This window comes from Triticum dicoccoides, chromosome 1B, assembly GCF_002162155.2.
Source record: "Triticum dicoccoides isolate Atlit2015 ecotype Zavitan chromosome 1B, WEW_v2.0, whole genome shotgun sequence".
NCBI classification, from domain to species: domain Eukaryota; kingdom Viridiplantae; phylum Streptophyta; class Magnoliopsida; order Poales; family Poaceae; genus Triticum; species Triticum dicoccoides.
This window is the reverse complement of record NC_041381.1, coordinates 606,040,520-606,047,100: the sequence shown is the minus strand read 5'-3', so window position 1 is coordinate 606,047,100 and position 6,581 is coordinate 606,040,520.

The following is a 6,581-nucleotide window of genomic DNA, read 5'->3' as shown; positions in this document are numbered from 1 at the left end:
CCGGAGATTCCTCCATCGAAACTCGACGAAATTTTTGCACGGTTGTTGTAGACTTAATTCCGCATAATTCCACCAAAGTAATCATCTAAGAAACACTCGAGGAGGCGGTGGCGGCGGATACAAGTTTGCTGTCCAGAAAAATAACACGGTCGCCTGAGGGCAATGTTGACGTTGAGCCCCCGAGCTCCATGGATGACTCCTCCATGATCTTGATAGGGATCGGAGTTGGTGTTGATGAAGGCCTTCATCCGAACATGACGATCGGAGGTAGGGCGCGGTCCTCGGTCAAGCCAAGGTGACAAGTCGAGCTGGTGACGAAGAAGCCGACGTCGTAGTTGACCTGCAGTCGAGCCATTGATCCTTTCGGCGATCACACAGCGGAACTCTCAATGAAAGCACCAATGTCGGTGTCAAAACTGGCAGATCTCGGGTAGAGGGCCTGAACCTGGGTAAAACATCGTGTCCCTTGTCTCCTGTTACCATCCGCCTAGACGCACAGTTCGGGACCCCCTACCCGAGATCCGCCGGTTTTGACACCGACAACGAGGGAGTAGGCTGCTGCAAATGTAGGGCTGTGTGATTTGACAGCGTGTTACTGCTGGACAGGTGGGGCCCCGTGATTTGACTTGCCATTATCATTTTAACTGTGGCGCTACGACCGGCGTGAGTCTCCTGATTCCTGACCACCTCCATACAGATGCCTCTCTCAATGCTCCACCATGTAGTAGTAGAGGCTGGCTCTTGCATGAGAGCCCACTTCTCCAGTTTTTCATTGCCTCCCTTTCCTCCACATATGCAAAAATGCCATGTAAAGCGCACTATTGTACTTACTTGCTCCTACAGGTGCTTAAGCTTGCCACATAGGCATAAAGTCTGATGTGGCAAGTTAATCAAGAAGAGAGAGACTAGTTTGGTGACCCAAGGAAGAAACGGTGCTAAGCACGTGTACCTAGGTGAGAAGACAATTTTGAGTCTATAGCTAATTAAATGAAGCAAACTTAGCAACACCATTTCATTGGAAGAGGTCACTCCTTGGCAAATGCAATAAATACTAGTACTCCCTGTGTCCCTCGTGTCAAAAATGTTCTTATATTATGGGACGGAGGGAGTACGAAGAAAGAGATAGAGAGGAGTAAAAAAATACACTTATATCCAACCTTGTTGTAGTATGAGTGACTAAGTGATGACTATGTATGACATGCCAACATTAGATAGCCTAACGCACCGTGTTAAATCTCCAAGGTCGCGACCGCACGAGCGACGCGACCGTCGTGGTAGGCGCGACCATGATACGGGCTGCTGGCAGCCCTCGGATCTGAGATCAAACGGTCGCATGCTAAGTTGCTAAAAAATTTAAGAATAACCCTCCAGGATAGGATATTCACCCATAGGTCTAGAATCACGCCATGCAACCGTTCGATCTCAGATCCAAGGGCTGTCGAAAGCCCGTATCATGGGAGAATGGAAAGCCACTACCCTGCCGTTCGCATGCTGGCAATTCGCTCCTACTCGTCCCCGCACGTCCTTTAATACTACGGCGGTTCGCTCCTAGTCGTCCCGTCCATTCACATTACGGCAGTTCCACTAATCCTAACCCTCCTCCCAAATCCATGGCATCCCAAATCTCCTCGATCGGCGATGAGTACAAGGTTAGAACCATCACCAGCGATGAGTTCGACGTCATCTACACCCGTACTTCCGCGACGGTGAAAGGATGCCTTTCTCGCTTCAGACACATGTTCGAAAACTCACATGATGAGTGGGTCGCTGGGCTAGATGTTGAGTACACCACAGTCGTGGGACGAGAGAAGGATCTAAAGGACGAAGAGAGGAAGAAGCCTGCCGTGATCTAGGTTTGCGTACATAACGTTTGCTTGGTCTACCACATATGCCATGCCGACGTTGAGTGCCAGGATTTTAAGAACTTCCTCGAGGACAAAACAATCAAATTCGTTACTGTAGACTTTGGTAACAACAAAGAAGTCCTGCGTCGGATAGGCCTTGTTGTAGGCAACCCCTTCGACCTCCAAAAGAATTGGCTGGTGCCCTCTCGTCAGCCTTCAATGCTGACCCTGGCAGGAGCCATGGTTCATCCTTCATACGGTAAACTGGAGAAACCTCATTACACATTTCATCGTCATGCATGGAAGCGGAATGTACTAGATATAGACCACATCCAATACGCTGCAATAGATGGCTACATTTGTTTCAATATCTACAAGGGTTGGATGAAGAGCAACAGCCAAGTTGGCGGTTCAAGCAAAGAAGTATCGGCCAAGAGGAAGAGGGACAAGGACGAAGTCGAGGACGTGGACGAGGACTCCGAGTAAGGTGGTAGTGTCATTGCTCATGGTGGTTCTAAACTTCTAATGCAGTGTCTACCGGATTAGTTGCATAGTTTAATTTCAGGTGTGCTTAGTTTAATTTGAGGGGTGTCTTGTGCTGAGCCCCCAGCAGAACTATGTTATGTTTCTTCTCGTTACTTTAACTCTTCAGTATGTACATACTAGTACTAGTATTTCTTTAATAGAATTTAGCACCCCAATTAAGCACGTACTAGCTTTTTTAATAGTACTATATGCATAATTTAGCGACGAGCGCTCTCTATGTGTACCACCTTTTTTTAATTTCATTTTTTGCTCCATGGCGCAATCCATCGATAGTGTAGTACTACTGTACAAAAGTATACATTTTTTAAAAGGCTAGTGTATTGTTCATTACATATATATATATATATATATATATATATATATATATGTATATATATAGCCAGTTAAATTCTCAACCTAGAATGACGTGCATGCCATGTAGTAAACCGATACGGAGGAAGTATAGTAAAAATGTGGTGATTTTACCGAGCGATCGGCGGGGGAGCATGGCCTGTCATGTGGTCCCATGTGTCATGATGTACCAAGCCGATGTGCATGTCCCTCTTGAGGCAGAAGCAATACTAGTACTCCTACATGGTTTGAGATGATGTCGAACTAAAGTGTGAAATAATGGTTGCTTCGTCCGTCTAGGAAGGTGCGGCATAGTGATTTGACGTCTCATTGCTCACTACTACTACTGGGCCGGTACGAGTGGGGTGCGTCCCCCCTGCTGTTCTGCACTGTTATTTGGTGCTTGACACGTCGACCCAGTTGCTATATGTCCCACATGTCGGCGACAGGAAGTACATAATTCATGAAAGGGAGCGTACTACAGAATTCATGAAAGGGAGCGACTTAGTTTTGGAAAAATCTGTTTTTACGGAGTACGTACCCACTAGGGTTTATAGGGCTCATCTAAAAAACATTCGTTTTTCCATTTGATAAGTCTCAATTCTACTATACTAGTAGTAGTACCATTACATGTTGGATTTCGAGGTGCGTTAGATCACCCGATGCAAGCAGTGTCAAGAAGAAACTAACCAATGCATGTACAAGTTCATGGAAATTTAGTGGTCATTCATGCATTCGTTCTAATTAATGCCTCGGTAAACATAACTTCTTGAGAAAAACGAGTGTACTGTGCAAACTACGAAATTAATTCGACCACTCACCGTCTACCTTGGTTGGAGAGATTTTGAAATTGAGCCATAAACTGGAAAGGAGGGAGTAGTAACTTTTGTCTCGATTACTATTTGTGGCCTTGTATAGATGCAAAATTTATTTTTTTATAGTGGCCTTTTATAAGTAAATAGAGGGAGTACTAACCAAAGTACGTAGTAGGGACGAGGAGTAAACGGAGGGAGTAGTAAAAGTTTCTCCTCGTGCTGCGAGCCACCGCGCGCGTGGGCGAGGGAGCGGGCGTAAAGGCGTACAGTAGTACTCTAGCTTCACCTCATCCTGCGAGCCACCGCGCCCGTGGGCGGTGGAGACGGTGTACTAAGCAAGTTTCTCCTTGTTCTGCGAGTTGACGGGACACATCAAAAGTACTCCAGTGGATAGAGCCTTGCCTCTAAGGTAGGCCCCACATGGTTTGCCTCTTTTTTTAATTTAACATAACGCGTCAAGTCGCAATTTGTTTGTTCACCCGTGGCAGACGATCCTCCCTCCACCAAGTGGACAACCAGTACACGTGCCAAATTACCACGTGGGCTGCCTTTTTCATACAGAAATGAGCTCCACCGTGTACTTGCGCGGGTGTGGTTGGGAAAGAGACGGGAGTACGTGCGTCGTGCGTGCACCTCTTTTCTTCGTGCACGTCCCCCACCTACGTGGGTGTGTGTGAGAGGGATACAAACCTAGACATAATGCATCGTCCATCCCCATTCCTCCGCCCAGTCCGACCACCAGTCACCACCACGGCACCACGCCCCACTCCTCCTCACCTTATCTCTCATATTTCTCCCTCCATTTTTATATACAAGGGGCCACTATCAAAATTACAATTTGCAGATATACAAGGCCACTAACACTAATCGATGCAATATTAATGGTGTTTACCTCGTGGTACTAGCAAAGGAGGACATTAATTATCCCTTGCATGCATGCGGGAGTTTGTAAAAAAATGCATCTTGACGTTCCGTGCAATGCATGGGAATCTTGCTAGTCCATGAAAACAACACATGGAAAAATTCCACGGCGAACGAGGGATTTGAATCTGTTGGGAGGGGTTGTTTGGATCTTTCCCGGGGTAGCCAAAATATTGGCGACCCTTTTGTCCACCTATGCCTTTGCCACCGATGAACGAGGAACGGCTCGGGTGCTCATGCTGTCATGCATCCTCCAGCGTGCATGTTGGAGACGAGCTCGCATGAGCTGTGTTTTTTGTCCCACAACACTGCCCGAGCCGCCCGCAGACAGATCGGCAACCCACAAATTACTCCATCCAACTATAGCCGCACACATTATGACAGCAACTCAACCAACCGGACGAAATTCACGCAAACACGTAGACAAACTGATACTCATCATGCAACCACCGGAGTATTTCATATAAACAACGACGGAAATCATATAAAATACCGGATTTTCACACAAACATGATGGATTTCATTACATTCAAATGAACTATGCGGTGCTAGTTATGGACAACACAGGTATATAATACATGGCCTAAATGGTCGCCCGCCGATCGATTTGTGTTCCTCATGTCCGGCAGCACGATCACCGGACTGCCAGGAGCCCCGGAGGTATATGCCTCAGCGCAAAGGAAGGCTCGCTTCCCCACTGTCCAACTGATATCATTGGCTGGTGCCGAAGATGATGGTGGCCGGCACCGGTTCGAGTTCATCACCGGCCACTACTTCGCCATGGCCGGCACCAGCTCGAGTTCATCCTAACATTGACCTCTTCCGTGGAGCCCATGCGGGGTCGACGAAGGTCCTCGCAACAAAAGGATCCAGCAAGACACCTGCTGTGTACACCGGCGTCGCCTCCGCGGTGGCCTTCATGGGACCCAAGCGACGGCGGTCTCCTGTGTTCTACTTCTCCTCGATGATGGCGGCAGACGCGGAGGCGATGGCCACCGACTCGTCGCTCTCCGTGCACCCGGCTTCTGTCGCTGCTTGCATGGCGCGGCCGCCGGCATGGGAGTCTCGGCCACAGAAACGGGAGACGCGGTACGAGGCGGCGGCGTGGACGGCAGCAACGACGCTCATGCACCACTCCTCGTCGAGCTGGCCTGGAGCAGCGAGTTGCTGAACCGCACGCCGGCTTGGGGCGGCAACTGGCTCCGTCGGGCGAGGGGAGGGAGGTGGATCAGCGAGCTGCATAGCTCATATCCGGCGGGCTACCTAGCCGGCTTGGATGCGGAATAACTACTCTTCGTAAGCCATTGTAAGACTGGACAAAATGGTGGAGGAGATAGGGGAGCGGCGGAGGTGTGCAATTCTTGGCCGGCGTCTGGCCTCGATTAAATAGACGGCGGACGGGAGGAGCTCGGCCGGCGTTGCGTTTAACACCGGCCCGGTCATGAACGGACATGTGTCTAGAGTGGCTTTCTCGGCTTCCACACGGGCGGGTTTCATGGAGGCGTTTGAATGCGGCATGGAGGCGTGTTCAGCCGGGCGTGCCACAAGTGGCACCCTCGACTCTGACCTAGGACACCGTGCCGTTCTTCCACTAACGTGTGGGCTCTTTGGGTGCATGGCCTGCATGTCAGTGACCCAACGCAGGCAGCGCACAGCAGAGGAACGTTTGGTGGGCCAGGGCGGTCAGAAGCGGGCATTTCATAAACTAATGATTGTTCATTGAGTGTGACGTCATCTTTTTCATGTAGTTAAGCATGTGTCTTGTGTCGTGTGCTGTGTGCATGCAGGCATGCGAGTGTTGCGTGCGTGCAAGGGTGCGTTTCAGTGTTGCATGCATGGGTGCATACGTGCAAGGGTGCGTTTCAGTGTTGCATGCATGGGTGCGTACGTGCGTGTGTTCATGAGTGCATGTGTACGTGTCAGTGTTGCACGCCAACATGCATGCGTGTGTATGTTATGTGTACGTGTCAGTGTTGCACGCCTACATGCATGCGTGTCTTGCATGCGTGCATGTGTACGTGCGGGGTGAGGCTACACGTCAGTCGACTGACTATTTCATCTCTGGTCATTAGATTTTCCAGCCGTTGGATACGAAATCAAGGGCCTCCAGTTTATCATCAAACTA